This window comes from Oryctolagus cuniculus, chromosome 2 (assembly GCF_051225735.1).
Source record: "Oryctolagus cuniculus isolate XC-2025 breed Fujian yellow rabbit chromosome 2, ASM5122573v1, whole genome shotgun sequence".
NCBI classification, from domain to species: domain Eukaryota; kingdom Metazoa; phylum Chordata; class Mammalia; order Lagomorpha; family Leporidae; genus Oryctolagus; species Oryctolagus cuniculus.
Window position 1 is genome coordinate 67496700 of NC_142868.1, and position 18308 is coordinate 67515007.

General features: G+C 40.3%; 1 protein-coding gene across 13 annotated transcripts in view; it reads right to left on the reverse strand.

Moving 5' to 3' along the window:
• LOC149127796 (centromere protein U-like) overlaps positions 1-18308 on the reverse strand; it is a 133193-nt gene that overhangs the window by 34776 nt on the left and 80109 nt on the right. Inside the window, exons 2-3 of one of the 13 annotated variants that reach the window (XM_089325604.1) lie at positions 11904-12023; positions 5467-5515 (exon numbers count right to left, since the gene is read on the reverse strand). The exons of the other annotated variants lie outside the window; for them this stretch is intronic. The gene's annotated coding sequence lies outside the window, so the exon portion shown is untranslated. The remainder of the gene's footprint in view (positions 1-5466; positions 5516-11903; positions 12024-18308) is intronic. 13 annotated transcript variants of the gene reach the window in all.

The window sequence follows — 18308 nt, forward strand, 5'->3', positions numbered from 1 at the left end:
GCTGTGGGAAGAGTCTGGTATGAGTCTGGATTGGAGCCTGGAGGGGGGACAGTGAACAGGGTTTCTGTTTCTCCCTGACCTGCCGGCACCAGTGTCCTGTCCTATAACGAGCTGAGAGGGCAGGCAGCATTTTGGACACACATAACAGCTGTGCCCACTGGGGTCCATGTGCCCAGCAACCTGCCGAGAGGAAATTCCCGAGTCTGGGTGGGATAACTGACAGGGGGCTGGGTGCCCGTGACTGTGGGAGCCTCATGTGCTATGACTGTGAAAACACTGGCTGCATCGGAGGGCGCAGGGTGTGGCTGGGTCTCTGGGCAGTCACTGTGGTGGCTCCACATGCTGGAGGTCCCTGATTCCCTGGTGAGGGTCACTGCTACAGGATCCATGTCCACCCCGAGGACTGCAGGGATACTTTGAGTTGTTCTCATGGCAGCATGGATGAGAGTTGTACCCACTGGGGCTATTGCCCAGGCGCTGGTCTCCTTAGAGAGGAAGGGAGCATGAGAATATACCAACATAGCTGAACAAGCTTCCCCTCTGATAAAAAAAAAAATTTACCAAACCTAACTTGGGTGTCACCTTGGACACATCCCTCACCCGGAGCACTGAACAGAGCTCCCTGATCACTAATAGCACACACTCGGGTTATTACTGAAACAGCAGAGGCATAGTTCAAAGATAAAAGCCATCACAGGGCCAAAACAAACAAAAAAACCCAACAACTATCACCACAAATACCTAATAATAAATGCAGAAATTCAAGAAACAAGGATAAGGACAATGTGACACCCCCAAAAGAACACAACATTTCAATACCAGAATGTGAAGATGAAGAGACTGACAAAACACCAGAAATGGAATTAAAAAACTAATCACAGGATTACCTAGAAGTAATCAGAAGCAAATTCATTAACTAAAGAAACCTGTACATGGCATGAAAGAGACTTTTTCCCATGAAACTGAAATTTTACAGAGAAGTGAAAAGGAATTATTGGAAATGAAGGATTCAGTAGAACCAATAAAAGTACTATGGATAGCCATAAGAACAGACTTGGTAAGGCAGAAGAGAGAATATCCAAGTTAGAAAACAAACCTTTGAAAATTTTATGGACAAAAAAAAAGGGGGGGGGGGAGAAATTGGAAAACTGAAAAACACCATTGGAATTTATGGGATACTAACAAATGACCCAACATACAGGTCTTAGGAGTTCTTGAAAGGGTGGAAAGATGGAATGGATTTGCAGGCCATTTTAGTGAAATAATTACATAAAGAAAGGGATGTCCAAAAAGGAAGCACTTAGAACTCCTAATAGACACAATCAGAAAAGATCTTCGCCACAAAACGTTGTAGTCAAACTCTCCACAGTAAAGCATAAAAGATTCTAAAATGTGCATGAGAGAAATGCCAGGTTACTTTCAGAGGCTCTCCAATTAGACTCACAGCTGAATTCTCATCAGAAATGAGATACATTCCAAGTCCTAAGAGAAAAAAACTGTCAACCTGGAATACTGGACTCTGCAAAGCTCTCATTTACAAATGAAGGTGAAATAAAGACCTTCCACAACAGAGATTGAGTTTGTCAGTACTCGTCCAGCATTACAAAAGGTACTTAAGGATGCACTACACACAGAAACATGGTCATCACTATGAAAGAAGATGAGGGCGGACAATCTCCCAGTAAAAGTACAAAGGAAATCCAAAGTAAACAATAGGAATGTTTATGGGGGAATGGCAGGGCCAAGTCCTTACTTATCAATAGTCAACTTGAATGTAAATGGCCTCAACTCTCTAGTAAAAAGGCACAGACTGGCTGAATGGATTAAAAAACAAAACCCATCTATCTGCTGCCTACAAGAAACACATCTCACCAACAAAGACACATGCAGACTGAAAGTCAAAGGATGAAAAAAAGATATTCCATGATATCAGAAACCAAAGAAAGAGCTGGTGTAGCCCAATATCAGACAAAATAGATGTTCACACAAAAACTGTTAAAAGAGACAAAGAAGGCACTATGTAATGATTAAGGGTTCAACTCAACAGGAAGATGAGGCTATTATAAATGTTTATGCACCTAATTGCAGGTCACCCACTATTTCAAAGAAATGTTAATGAATCTAGAGAGAGACATAGACTCAAACACTGTAGTAGCGGGGACTTGAATATCCCACTTTAAGGGCAGCCCTGTGGCGCAATGGGTTAACACCCTGGTCTGAAGCGCTGGCACCCATATGGGTGCCAGTTCAAGACCTGGCTGCACCACTTCCAATCCAGCTCTCTGTTATGGCCTGGGAAAGCAGGAGAAGATTGTCCAAGTCTTTGGGCCCCTACTCCCGCATGGGAGACCTGGAGTTAGCTCCTGGCTCCGGATCAATGCACCTCTGGCCATTGTGGCCAATTGGGGAGTGGACTATCAGATGGAAGACCCCTCTCTCACTTTCTCTCTCTCTCTCTGCCTCTACTCTCTCTGTGTAACTCTTTCGAATAAATAAATAAATAAATCTTTTTTAAAAAAATCCTACTTTCAGCAATGGACAGATCAAGCAAACAGAATATCTGCAAGCAAACAGTAGAGTTAACACTATAGACCAAATGGACCAAACAGATAACTACAGAACTTTTCATCCTACAAATGCAGAATGCACATTCTTCTCACCAGTGCATGGAACCTTCTCTAGGGTAGACCACATGCTAGGCCATAAAGCAAGTCAAAGCAAATAAAAAAATCAAAATCATATCATGCATCTTCTCTGACTACAATGGAATGAAGCTGGAAATCAGCAACTCAGGAATCTCTAGAACATATGCAACACATGGAGACTGAACAATATGCTCCTGAATGAACAGTGGGTCACTGAAGAAATCAGAAAAGAAATTTAAAAATTTCTGGAAACAAATAAAGATGAAAATACAACATAGCAAAACTTATGGGATAGGGCAAAAGCAGTGTTAAGAGGAATGTATATAGCAATTGGTGCCTATATCAAGAATTGGAAAGATACCAAATAAGTGAGCTATCAATGTATTTCAATGAGGTAGAAAAACAATAACAAACCAAACTCAAAAACAGTACAAGAAAAGAAATAATTAAAATTAGAGAACAAAAAAATTGAAACCAAAAAATTCAAAAGATCAGAGAAAAGAGAAGCTGGCTTTTTGAAAAAATAAAACTCACATTGGCCCAACTAACCAACAACAACAACAAAAAAAAGGAAACCTAAATCAATGAAATTGATATGAAAAAGGATATGGAATAGATACCACAGAAATAAAAACAATCATCAGAAACTACTACAAATAGCTGTATGCCAACAAAATGGGAAACCTACAGGAATGGATAGATTCTTGGACACATACAACTTACCTATATTGAGCCATGAAGACATAGAAAACCTAAACAAAACAATAACCAAGACAGAAATTGAATTAATAATAAGTCTCCCAGCAAAGAAAAGCCCAGAACCCAATGGCATCACTGCTGAATTCTACCAGACATTTAAAGAAGTACTAACTCCAATTCTTCTGAAGCTATTCAAAAACAATTAAAAGGGACAGAATCCTCCTAAATCCTTTCTATGAAGCCAGCATCACCTTAAATCCTAAACCTGGAAAAGATACAACAGAGAAAGAGAACTACAGACCCGTTTCTCTGATGAATATAGATGCAAAAATCCTCAATAAAATATTATCCAATCAAATCCAACATCAGAAAGATCATTCACTTAGACCAAGTGGGATGGTTCAACATTCACAAATCAATGTGATACAGCACATTAACAAATTGAAGAACCAAAACCATATGATTATCTCCATAGATACATAGAGAGCATCTGATAAAGTTTAACACCCTTTCATGATGAAAACTCTAAGCAAATTGTATATAGAAGAAATATTCCTCAAGGCAATGTATGAAAAACCCAAGACCAGCTTCATAGTGAATGGGGGAAAGTTGGAAGCATTCCCACAGAGATCCAGAACCAGACAAGGATACCCACCCTCATTATTGCTATTCAATATCACCCTGGAAGTTTCAGCCACAGTCATTAGGTAAAAAAAAGAAATCAAAGGGATACAAATTGAAAAGGGGGAAGTCAAACTATCCCTGTTTACAGATGACATGATTCTATATATAGGGGATCTGGAAGACTCCACTAAGAAACTACTGGAAATGATAGAAGAGTTTGGTAAAGTGGCAGGATATAAAATCAACACACAAAAATCAATAGCCTTTGTCTACATAGACAATGCCATAGCTAAGAAAGAACTTCTAAGTTCAATCAAAAAAAATCAAATACCTTGGAATAAATTTAACAAAGAATGGCAAAGATCTCTACAATGAAAATTACAAAACATTAAAGAAACAGAAGCCACAAAAAAGAAAAAAAATTAAGGAAAAATCTTCCATGTTCATGGTTGGAAGAATCAGTGTCATCAAATTGTCCACACTAGCAAAAGCAGTTTATAGATTCAATGCAATACCAACCAAAATGCCAAGGACATTCTTCTCAGATACAAAAAAAAAATGCTAAAATTCATATAGAAACACAGGAGACCTCAAATAGCTAACGGAATCCTATAAAATCCTATACAGGGCCGGCTTCCAACACAACTCTACTCAGAGATGCAGACCTCTGCATTTCACATCATCTTCATGGCACACAACATATCCTTTTTTGTTTATTTTGGCTATTAAAAATCATCCTTGTTCCCAGGCTTGTGTACAAAGAGGTAGTAGGCTGGTTTAGGCCCCCAGGCCATAGCTTGCCTAGATCCCTAAAGAGAACGGTGGGCTGTCTCCCCAGAAATATGCCTGCCACCTGGATGTGCACAGCTCTGGGAGCACAGGGGCTGACAGTCCTGGCTGAAGGAGAGCCTGTGTACAGTTCAATATACGGGTAAGGCTCTGGAGGCTGGGGTTCCGGAGGATGCCAGAGGCAGAACAGAGAACAAACGCACTCGCAACTGCCCGACCACCTGGACTTCATGTGAAATTCCAATGCCACGCGACAGGCCGTTGGAAAATAATTTGGAATTAGCTATCAAGAGCATTAAAGAAATGTACCTGCCATTACATACAGGTATTCTAAGACTCTCCTGAAGAAAAATAAAACTGTAACGTAGACAACATGGAACCTCATGAAATCACAAGCCATTGAGAGTAACACGGAGAAATGGCTGGGAGGAGTGGCAAAATTCAGAAAGCTGTACAATTTTTACACAGTGCTAATTATCTAAATGAAACAAATCTAGGCTTGGAAAAAAAGAAATGTTTCTAAAATGTTAACAAAGGTTCTTTTCTAACAGTGGAAAAAGTGAGAAGAAAAGGAATAAACTTTTTTTTTTTACTACCCTAAAACAGAGCTTATCACGTGAAATACAGAAAACTCTAAGGTCCTCACCAAAGGTTACTTTTATAGTCAACTGTGAGAAAAACCACATTAAAGGCTAAAGTGAGAACTTACTTCTTTCATGGGATGTGTTCTTCTTAAAGTGTTCTTTGAATATACTGCACTGAAACAGGAAAAAATAAAAGTTAGGAAATATTTAAAGCAACCAGAGAAAATACCATAACCTGACTCTTTCCAAGTATTGTCTTCCCAAATTACACTGCTCAGTAGCTGTACTAATAGTGTGCATGTAATGGAACTGAAGTTATGACGAAGAAGCAGAACCCAGACCCTGTAAACATACCAGTCAAATTATATCACCAATACATATAAAGTGACCACCTCGGTCCCTCAAGATCATGGAAAACTTCTAATCCTGCTGTCACGCTGGCCCCTGCGCCCGGATCTGTCAGGAAAGACTGACTCTCCACAGAGCTGAGCCAAGGGGACGGATACCAACATGGATGAGACTCCTCACACCCATTCCATCTGCGCCTGGCCCAGGATCACACAGCTTAACAATCCTATGAAGTAGAGGGGAGCCATGTGACAGCTCTGCACGGGCACAGAGCAACAGGCAGCCAGGCAGGAGAGGAGCCTGCAGGAAAACCCCATCGGTTCAAATCCACAGCCTACCTTCTTCCCACCCCATAACACTCTCCAGTGACCTTGGGCACACCGTAAAACAGATTAAGGTGCGGATCTTCTAGAAGTGAAAAGGAAGCAAATGCAACAACAGTGACTAGACTAACAACTGAAAACAACAGTGGCAAGAAAAACCTATATTAACATCAGCAGTCAGTGAACAAGCACTGAGCACCCTCCACAGCTGAGGCACTGCATGGGGTATTAGAGATACTTTAGTAGAATCCAGTACTAGTTCCTGACTTTAAAATACGCCTTGCAGTTTTCAAAGACTCCTTTGTGGAGGCCAGTATCAGATTAGTGTGTCTGAACCAATATTCTTCAGGTACTTTATTTGACATGATTTCAAACTGTCTCCCCTGTACCCAGGTTCATCAGTTGCCTTCACCGTCTCTTTTGCTTCCTCTGCCTGTGCAAGGTAAGCACTCCTAACTGAAGTACTTCATATGGCTTCCCTGAGAGGGCATGCACGTGCACAGTCATAGCAGATTTCCAAAATCTAGATATTTCACATTTGCAATGTGATCATCCAACCTACAGTCCATGTCCAAATCTCATCGGCTCTCCAACACCCTTTAGGATTTTCACCCTAGCATTTTCTTCAAAGGGAAATTCAAGGGAACAGAAAATATAAGATTGCACTGGATAGGATATTTTCATAAACTTTCCGATTTGTTTCATGTGCACCTGCGTACTAACTGCGATGCAAAACATCATTGTGTGAATCACAGTTAAAAAAAAAAAGAAAGAAAGCTGGAACACTGTTTAGAGCAGTGGTCTCACGCCTGGCGCCACCCCCAGTTTCTGGCTCAGTAAGTCAAGGGTAGGGTGTAGAGTTGGAGAGTTCATACTTCTAAAGTTTCCATGCTGAAATTCCATCTTTGTCCATCTTTGTCTGGTCAGCTCATTTTTCTATTTTTTTAAAAATTATTTTGACTTACTACTATAAATGCAAGTCTTAATTTTTTATTTCTTCTTTTTTTTAAAAAAAAAAGTGGCTTAGCGTTTTATTTTATTTCTTACAAATTTCATTTATTTATTTGAGAGGTAGAGTGACAGACAGAGGGAAAGACAGAGAGAAAGGGCTTCCATCTGCTGGTTCACTCCCCAAATAGCCAAAATGATGGGGGCTGGGCCAATCCAAAACCAGAAGCCAAGAGCTTCTTCCAGGTCTCCCACATGGGTGCAGGGCCCCCAATACTTGGGCTATCTTCCAACTGCTTTCTCAGGCCATAAGCAGAGAGCTGGATCAGAAGAGGATCAGCTAGAATACAAACTGGCACCCATATGAGATGCAGGGACCGCAGGTGGAGGCTTAGCCTTCTATACCACAATGTCAGCTCCTCTATTTCCTCTTTAAAATTAAGTAGATGAGGGGTCAGCAGTGGGTTAAGACTCAGGCTGCAAAACCAGCATCCCATAGCAGAGAACTGGTTCAAGTCCAGGCTCCTCCACTTCTGATCCAGCTCCCTGTTAACACACCTAGAAAAGCAGTTGGAAGATGGCTCAGGTCCTTGGGCCCCTGCACCTACATGTAGTTCCAGACTCCTGACCCAGCCCCCACCAATGCAGTCACATGGGGAGTGAACCAGAGGATGGAAGATTCTCTCTCTCTCTCTCTCCCTTTCAAATAAATAAAATAAATCTTTAAACAAATTATGTAGATAATATAACCATTTACAGAGAAAATACATGGATTGCATATACCTGTATACATACATACGAATACCACTTTTTGTGTCAACAAACATTCAAATTTACCATATGTATACAACTAATCCAACAATGTTTCTACCTGTTGAAAGTAAAAGTACAGTCCCTTCCTCCTATCTCAGGGCAGTGTTTCCTTATATGCTTCCGTCTTTACTCTTCTCTGGAAGAGCACGTTGTTGATTACTCCTCTTTCTCTTTACCTCATCTTTATGGATTCTTCCACCGCTTTTTGAACATACCCAAAAAATAAGAACCCTTTCCTCAATACTACACCATGAACCAGTTAGCAGACTCTCTCCCCTCTCATTTAAGGCCAAACTCCAAAGAAATATTCCAATCAACTGTAACTCACTCCTCAAATCACTCTAGTCTGGAGTTTTGCCACTATCATTGTACTGAACCAGTTCTCATGAAGATCACCCATGTGGCATAGCAGGTAAAGCTGAAGCCTGCTGTGCCAGTATCCCATGTGGGCACAAGTTCTAGTCCTGGCTGCTCCACTCAGATCCAGCTCTCTGCTATGACCTGGGAAAGCAGTAGAAGATGGCCCAAGTCCTTGGACCCCTGCACCCATGTGGGAGACCTGGAAGAAGCTCCTGGATTGGCCCAGCTCTGGCCATTGTGGACGTCTGCGAAGTGAACCTGCAGATGGAAGACATCCTTCTCTCTCTGCCTCTGCCTCTTGGTAACTCTGCCTTTCAAACAAATAAATAAATCTTTACAAACAAAAACAAACAGAAAACTTCCTGTTGCTAAATCCAAGTGATAATTTTATTCCTTATTTTACTTCAGTTCTCAGCACTGTTTAACTCCTTCTTAAAACACTTTCTTCCCCAGCTAGTAAGATATAATACTGTTTTCCATTCATTCATTCTGGCTGCATACTTTGAACCCTTTTCTTTCTTTACTTGCTATTTAATGTTGAAGCCCCTAAAATGTTCAAGATTCTATTATACTGTCACTTCCCATTTTGTAAAAGATTTATTTTTTTATTTTATTTTATTTATTTATTTATTTTTGACAGGCAGTGTGGACAGTGAGAGAGAGAGACAGAGAGAAAGGTCTTCCTTTGCCGTTGGTTCACCCTCCAATGGCCACCGCGGCCGGCGCACTGCGGCCGGCGCACCGCGCTGATCCGATGGCAGGAGCCAGGAGCCAGGTGCTTTTTCCTGGTCTCCCATGGGGTGCAGGGCCCAAGCACCTGGGCCATCCTCCACTGCACTCCCAGGCCACAGCAGAGGGCTGGCCTGGAAGAGGGGCAACCGGGACAGAATCCGGCGCCCCGACCAGGACTAGAACCCGGTGTGCCGGCGCCGCTAGGCGGAGGATTAGCCTAGTGAGCCGCGGCGCCGGCCCTATTTTTTTATTTGAAAGGCAGAACAACAGAGAGATTTGGAGAGAGAAAGTGATCTTCTATCTGCTGGTTCACTGTTCAAATGGTTAGGCCAGGGCTGGGCCAGGTTGAAGCCAGGAGTCTGAAACACCATTTGGCTCTCCCAAATGGGTGGTAGGGCCTCAAGTACTTGGGCCATTTTTTACTGCTTTGCCTGGCACATTAGCAGGCAGCTGAAGCAGAAGTACAGCAGCTGGAACTTATACTGGCACTCTGATATGAGATGCCATTGTCTCAAGCACTGTGCCATAATGTGCCATTGTCTCAAGCTCAAACCACTGTGCCATAATGCCAGCTCCTATCACTTTACACTTTGTATGTAGAACCATCATCTATACCCGTGCCTTCACTGTTACCTAAACATAGCTGAAATATATTGTCTCTATTTCAAGTATGATTCTGAAATAGGTGACTTAACAACTTGTTGCAAAAACTATTCAAATATGATATAGCTCAATCACGCTGGTGATTCCTCTTCTTCCATCAAAGTTTAGCACTTCTTGTGCTGTCCCGTGTCTCATCCATTAGTTGAGTAAGGAAGAAATTTAGAATTACCCTTGATATTTCCTTTTCCCATGCACCCTATTTCTAATCCATCACCTAATTAACCAATTTTACCCCTTATACATTTCTTAAATCTATGTTATCTCCATTGACATACGCCAGTCTATGACGCCATGGTCTCTCCATAAGATAACAGCTATATTATTTTATTTTATTTATTTATTTATTTTTTTGACAGGCAGAGTGGACAGTGAGAGAGAGAGACAGAGAGAAAGGTCTTCCTTTGCCATTGGTTCACCCTCCAATGGCCGCCGCGGCCGGCACACTGTGGCCGGTGCACCGCGCTGATCCGATGGCAGGAGCCAGGAGCCAGGTGCTTTTCCTGGTCTCCCATGGGGTGCAGGGCCCAAGCACCTGGGCCATCCTCCACTGCACTCCCTGGCCACAGCAGAGGGCTGGCCTGGAAGAGGGGCAACCGGGACAGAATCCGGCGCCCCGACCAGGACTGGAACCCGGTGTGCCGGCGCCGCTAGGCGGAGGATTAGCCTAGTGAGCCGCGGCGCCGGCCTACAGCTATATTATTTTTACACATCATTGTATCTGAATCTGTATCTCTTCTCATCCATCCCAAACTAATTCAAAGTGTCTTCAAAAAGTTCATGGAAAATGTGTAGTATGAAAAAACTGGGCATAGGTTTCAATTTTTGGCACCAAAATAAATTTATCTCTACTCCATTTTCTTTTCTTTTTTAAAAAAGATTTATTTTATTGAAAGACAGAGTTACAGAGAAGCGGAGGCAGAGAGAGAGTGAGGTCTTCCATCCACTGGTTCACTCCCTAGATGGCCGAAATGGCCAGAGCTGCGCCCATCTGAATCTAAGAGCTGGGAGCTTCCTCCAGGCCTCCCATGCGAGTGCGAGGGCCCAAGGACTTGGGCCATTCTCTACTGCCTTCCCAGGCCATAGCCAAGAGTTTATAGGAAGTGGAGCAGTCAGGACACAAACCGGCACCCATATGGGATGCCAGCACTGCAGGCAGCGGCTTTACCAGCTGCACCACAGCACCGGCCCCTCTCAACTCCATTTTCTATAAACTTTTAAAGTACTTTAATACATCCACCATCCTCTAGACAGTCATCTGATCATGAAGAGCCTGCTCAAAACACTTTAGTAATTTTCCATTTCTCTGAGGACATAGATCAAAATCCCTGGGTAAAAACTCTGTTGTCTTGGTTCCCACTTTTCCCAATTCTCTTCACCCCTTGTTTAAATTTTTAGACATATTAATTAAGATACCATGCTGCTTCTTTCCCTGTGCTTTGTATAAAATTCTTCTATTTCTTTTCTCTATAGGACTAATTCCTAACTTACCTTTAGGTCCTACTTCACTTACTACCTTCCTTAGGAGGCTGTCCTGATATTTCTGCCTAGCACAGATCTTCCTATCTCATACATTCATGGTCACATTTACCTCTTCTCCACTAAGTGTATCACTTCAATGAGGTTATACTAATTTGGATAATCATTTAATTAATAATGTATTGTACATGTGCGAATGAAAATGTCTATTTTTGTACTCTTAGGACTAACATAATATCCAGTTAGCATTAAGAATTTGTTAAGTACAAGTAAAATTTTGGTAGCTTTTGAAATTCAAAATAACTTATAAAGAATTTATGCATTTGAGGGTATTTAACAAGGAAGGGGACTTTGTGTGAATTTGCCTTTTGCTGCCATTATTGGTCAAAATGTGATCCTCATGAAATTGGGAAGACTCAGGGGTGCCCTACAGGTTAACTAGGGGCAGACAAGGTGGGTGGTTAAAAGACAGGAACAATACCCACCCCAACCCCTGAATCTGTGCTACACTCTCACCAGAACAGTTTTGATTTTTCCTGTGTTATAATTAGAAGTCCATGGAATGTTTTGCTTGAATAAGTGTGCCCTCCTCCTTCTCCCCTTCAGAAAGATTTGAAAGCTACTGAATGAGCTAAATATCAGTGTATGGATTAGAAAACTGAAGCTGATTTTAGAGAAGCAGAATGACCCAAAGCTGCAGAGGACTAACATAAATCTGTGTCAGATGGGAAAATGAAAAACCCTCAAACACAGCAACATCCCCTGCCTTCTTCTCCTGTCTCATTCTTGCTGTTTCCTTTTGCCTGCTATAACTCTCACAATATTTGCTACATTTTCAAGAAATGGACTTCCCAGGATAACTATGAATATTTCATTGTCTGACTTTGGAAAAGACTCACCTGGCAAGTATGTTTTCTAGGCAATTTTCATTCTTCATTTGCCGGATGGAAATTGAAAAGATTTTTCAATGGTGGAACTCTCCCAAAATAACTGATGGGCTGTAATTCATTTTTTTATTTCTGAAATGATTGGAAAATATTTAACATATATTTAATATTTAATATAATATTAAATTATAATATTAAATATTAATATGTAATATATAAAACAGTTCAATTTTATATAAGCAATTTATCTATGCCAAGAAATCCTATAAGCTGAAAATGAAGTGGAAGCAAAATATATTATTATCCTTACTTTGCAAACACCAGAGGGCAGTAAATACTGTAGAAAAAGTCACAAATGTTTCAAATATTATGTAAATAGATTATACTACAAGTAGTAAAGAAAAGTTAAAATAGGGCCAGCACCTGCAGTGCTGGCATCCCATATGGGGGCCAGTTCGTGTCCCACCTGCTCCTATTCAATCCAGCTCTCTGCTATAGTCTGGGAAAGCAGTAGAAGATGGCACAAGTCCTTGGGCCCCTGCAGCCATGAGGAGACCCTAAAGAAGCTCCTGGCTCCTGGCTTAAGATTGGCCCAGCTCTGGTTTGCCATTTGGGGAGTGAACCAGTGGATGGAAGACCTCTCTCCCTCCCTCTCTCTCTGCCTCTGCCTCTCTGTAACTCTGAAGTTCAAATAAATAAATAAATCTTTAAAAAAAAGAAAGAAAAGTTAAAATAATAAAGTATGTATGAACTTGAAAGAGTCTCTGTCTAAATAGAATATATAAGGTTCTTCAGGATAAGAGAATACATATTCATTGTAATCTACAGTAACATGTTGCCATGAAGGGAATGTGACGGAAATCAGCCAAAAAAAATTCTTTGCTCAGGAATCTTAAAATGATCTGATATCTGTACTATACTAAATCATATGGGTATGTACCATCACCTCACACTCCCCCACTTCCCTCCTTTCATGTCTAGTTCCTCTATCCTTATCTCTTTATTCTGCTTCCATCTTTAGTTTTAGATCTATATCTCTGGACATATATATAATATATATCATTCAAAACAGTGAGGAAAAATTCTTTTTAAAAGATTTTTTAAAAATTATTTGACAGGTAAATTACAAACAGTGAGAGGGAGAGACAGAGAGAAAGGTCTTCCTTCCATTGGTTCATTCCCCAAATGGCCACAATGGCCGGAGCTGTACCAATCCGAAGCCAGAAGCCAGGAGCCAGGAGCCAGGAGCTTCTTCCTGGTCTCCCACGCAGGTGCAGGGGCCCCAGCACCTGGGCCATCCTCCACTGCCTTCCCAGGCCACAGCAGAGAGCTGGATTGAAAGAGGAACAACTGGGACTAGAACCGGCGCCTATATGGGACGCCGGTGCCGCAGTTGGAGGATTAACCTAGTGCGCCACGGCTCTGGCCACAAGGAAAAATTCCTAATATTGCAATAGAAATTGAGAACACCACCAAAACATACTTTCACAGAAGTAACATAATTATCAATGACAAAAATTACACAGACACATGCATACATAATATTTAAACTTTCACGAAAAATGTGCAATGAAAAAATTATGTATAGAGATTTAAAAAATGTATGCATCAAAATAAACTTACTTATCTATTCCACTTTTCTGTGAACTTTTTGAAGTATCCTGTATATTTGGATAAAAAATGTTCAGTTTATAATAGTAATCAAACAATGCACTAAAGGACAAAAACAAAATTATAGTATTCACCATTGTCAAATATATAGCAAAACAGGCACTCTAACCTATTACAAGCAGTAGTATTAAACTGTTACAAGATCCTTCAGGGGCTGGCACTGTCGTGTATCGGGAAAAGCCATCCACACGGATGCTGGTTCAAGACCTGGCTGCTCCACTTCCAATCCAGCTCTCTACTATGGCCTGGGAAGCAGAAAGACCTCTCTCTCTGCCTCTCCTTCTCTCTCTGTGTAACTCTGACTTTCAAGTAAATAAATAAATCTCTTAAAAATAAAAGATCCTTCAGAAAATAATGTGAATTTTCTATTCTGCCCAATTTATTCATTCATTTGTTTATTAGTAGTATAGGCACAAGGTTTCTTCTTATAGGCAATGGCTTGTGATCCATTGGTAGCATTATTTATTTTGATATTTTACTTCCTGAGTTGGACATGAGGAGTCCCTTCAGGCTAGCCTGAATGTACTTTTGAATATTACTATTATTATCATTATTCTACTATAAGTATTTCTTTACTTTGTAGAACCATAAAATGTCCCTGGATCATTTAATACTTTTTCTTTTACTGGAAAACCTTGGAGAATTCCAATCCAATTCTACCAGTTCTTTTATTTCTAACCTTGCTATATTTAATGTTTCATCTTCCTTCTCCAAAAGTGAAAATCCTGGCTTCAGGCATATTCACTGTCTTTCCTCATTTACTCAATCAGGCAATCCACAGGAATTATTTTCAGAATTGCTACATACCTACTACTGAGAGATGTACTCCTACCAAGCAGAGTAAAGTTCAGTTTATAGATCTCCTTGTCTTTAGAATAAAGATGTATGTCCAAGTACAATGCTTAAAAGTTCATTGGTTTAAAAATAATTTTAAAAAGTTGCTTGGTTAGTGCTTTTATCTCCTTATGTATCGTTATGTTACTTGAAAAGGTTTTTTGTGTGTGTGCTTGTGAACATAATATTTTTTTTGAATTTAACTACTGGAAAAACTTGATTTTTAGGTCTTTATGTACTGATACTTATTAATGCATTATAATTTAATTACAAATTAGAAAAACTTCCATTTAGAATCAGTATCATTAAAATGTCTATACTACCTAAAGCAATCTAGATATATTCGATGCAATCCCCATCAACAATACTAATGACATTTTTACAGAATTAGAAAAAACAACCCAAAATTCATATGGAATCACAAACAACCCAGAGTAACCAAGATGATCATGAGCAAGAAAAATCAAACTTGGAGTTATCAAAATACCTGACTTCAAAGCTTACTACCAAGCTCTAATAATTAAAATGGCATGGTACTAGCATAAAAACTGACATAGATCCATGGAACAGAACACAGAGCCCAGAAATTAATCCACATACATGCAGCCAACTGAATTTGGACAAAAGTGCTCAGACCATAAAATGGAGTAAGGATAATCTCTTCAACAAATGGTGCTGGGAAAACCAGGTGTTTGTACACATACACACATATGTATAGAAGAATGGAAGTAGATACTACCTGTCACCGTATACAAAAATTAACTCAACATGGATCAAAGACTTAAATTTAAGACCTAAGACTATGATGCTGCTGGAAGAAACTGTAGGGGAAACACTCCACGACATTGGTGTAGGGGATGACTTCTTGGACAAGACTCCCGATGAGCAGGTGACAAATGCAAAACGGAACAAATGGAGTTTTATCAAACTCACAAGCTTCTGTACAGCAAAGGAAATGATCAATACCATGAAGAAATATGCAACAGAATAGGAAAAATATTTGCAAGCTACCTATCCAACGAAGAATTACTATCCAGAATATATCAGTAACTTAAAAAACTCAATAAAAACCAACAAATCCAGGTAAGAAATGAACAAAGGACCTCAATAGACAGTTCTCAAAAGAAGAAATACAAATGGCCAACAAATATATGAGTAAATGCTCAACATCACTAGCCGTCAGGAAAATGCAAATCAAAACCACAATGAGATATCACTTCACCATCTCAGAATGGCTAAAATCCAAAAGACAGAGAGTAACAAATACTGAAAAGAATGTGGAGAAAGGGAAATATTTATACACTGTTCATGGGAATGGAATTAGTAAGCCATTATGAAAACAGTATGGGGATTTCTTAAAAAACTAGAAATTGACTTGCCATATGATCCAGCAATCCCACTACTGGATATATACTCAAAAGACATGAAAATGTTGTATCAAAGTGAAATCTATACCACCATGTTCATAGCAGCACTGTTTAAATAGCCCAAATTTTGGCCAGCGCCGCGGCTCAATAGGCTAATCCTCTGTCTGTGGCACCAGCACCCAGGGATCTAGTCCCGGTTGGGGCGAAGGATTCTGTCCCGGTTGCCCCTCTTCCAGGCCAGCTCTCTGCTGTGGCCAGGGAGTGCAGTGGAGGATGGCCCAAGTGCTTGATCCCTGCACCTGCATGGGAGACCAGGAGGAAGCACCTGGCTCCTGGCTTCAGATCGGTGCAGCACGCCAGCCACAGCAGCCATTTTTGGGGTGAACCAACGGAAAAGGATGACCTTTCTCTCTGTCTCTCTGTCTCTGTCTAACTCTGCCTATCAAAAAAAAAATAGCCCAAATTTAGAGTAAACCAAGATGTCCACAATCAGATAAAAAAAATAAAGATATGGGGCCAACACTGTGGCTCAGGTGGTTAATGCCCTGGCCTGAAGCGCCGGCATCCCATATGGGCACTGGTTTGAGTCCCGGCTGCTCCACTTCCAATCCAGCTTTCTGCTATGGCCTGGAAAACAGTAGAAGATTGCCCAAGTCCTTGAGCCCCTGCCCCGGCATGGGAGACCTGAAAGAAGCTCCTGGTTCCTGGCTTTAGATTGGTGCACTTCTAGCTGTTGCAGCCAATTGGGGAGTCAACCATCGGATGGAAGACCTCTTTCTCTCTCTCTCACTGCCTCTCCTCTCTCTGTGTAACTCTGTCTTTCAAATAAATACATAAGTCTTAAAAAAAAAAAATGAAAGAAAGAAAGAAAAAGAAAGGCCAGCTGGCACCCCGGGTTCTAGTCCCAGTTGGGGCGAAGGATTCTGTCCCAGTTGCCACTCTCCAGCCCAGCTCTCTGCTGTGGCCCGGGAGTGCAGTGGAGGATGGCCCAAGTGCTTGGGCTCTGCATCCACATGGGAGACCAGGAGGAAGCACCTGGCTCCTGGCTTCGGATCGGCGCAGCGGCCATTTGGTGGGTGAACCAACAGAAGGAAGATCTTTCTCTCTGTCTCTCTGTTTAACTCTGCCTGTCAAAAAAAAAAAAAAAGAATGCCATACTATTATAGTTTAATGATATGTGATTACTTTTAAATTTACTATATAAGGGTGATATATTCATGTTTCCATTAAAATTTGTATTTATAGCTGTTGGCTAAATTCCCACTAAACTATGGTTGTTTTCCTTTTTACTTGTTAAATTTCTTATCTAGTGAAACCTTTTTGCTGTAATATAATTTTAACATGTGCTATATCAAAAACTATAAAAAGATAGAAAGAAGGAAAGGAAAGAAAGAAAAAAGGAAAGAGAGAGAGAAAAGAAAGGGAGAGAGAGGGGAAATGGAAGAGATGGTGGGAGGGAAACAAGGGGAGGGAGGGAGGAAAGGAAAATGGGAATACCATTATATTCTTAGAATTGTAGCTACGAACTCTATTGAATCTGTTAAAAACTAAAACCTCCATTTATTTAGTTTCATAATGTTTACTTTTTTTCTAGAAAGAAGAGTACCAGGTAGCCCTAAGTGGAAAATAAATATCCATGAGTTTACACGATATAAATGATTGCATAAATGAACTGAGGATAAGAGGCAAATTTTCCATGTAAAAAAAGTCCAAATAATTTATGTAGTTACTTTGTCTTTGATGAGTTGCAGCATAAACCTCCAATTCCTTAAGTGTGCACTACGTCTTGTGTCTTCCTTCCAAAAATACAGAATGAAGAGGAGGTTAAAAGAGTGTACAGTTAAGAAATCTACAAAATACTACCTTAGCTCAGTGATCAAAGTCAACAGCAATGGTAATTTCTCCTGTCGAGGGTAATGACTCTAAATAAACCGCCCTAGTCTGCTTAAATAAATCACCCTAATCTAACCATGACAGAGCCATCAATCATACCTCGATTGAATGACACTGCACAAAATACATGAAAAGTATTCCTCACAATGGCGGAAGTCATTAAAAACTAGAGAAAGTCTGAGGAACTGTCACAGTGTACAAAACAATTGCAGGTAATATGGTATCCTGGATGGGATATTAGAACACAATAAGATATTGGGTGAAAAGTAAGGAATTCCAAATAAGTATAAACTTTACTTAAGGATAACATACCAATTTTGGTTCATTCATTGTTTAATTAGTTTAAGATATGTTAATAAGAGGGGAAACTGGCTGTGGGATATCAGAGGAACTCTCCTTGCTATCCCTGACATTTTCATTAATAAAGCTGAAACTGTTATAAAGCAAAAATTTTATTTTAGAATTCAATGTAAAGTAATTCGAAGATGTAAGACATATGATGAGAAAAACTTGGATCATATGTTCCACCTCTTTTACATAAATACCTATTTTTTAAATGTTTTAGCAACTTCTTATGCTTTTCTCTCTCTATTTCTCCCTCTTTTCCCTCCCTTTTCCTTTTTTTTTAAACTTTTATTTAATGAATATAAAT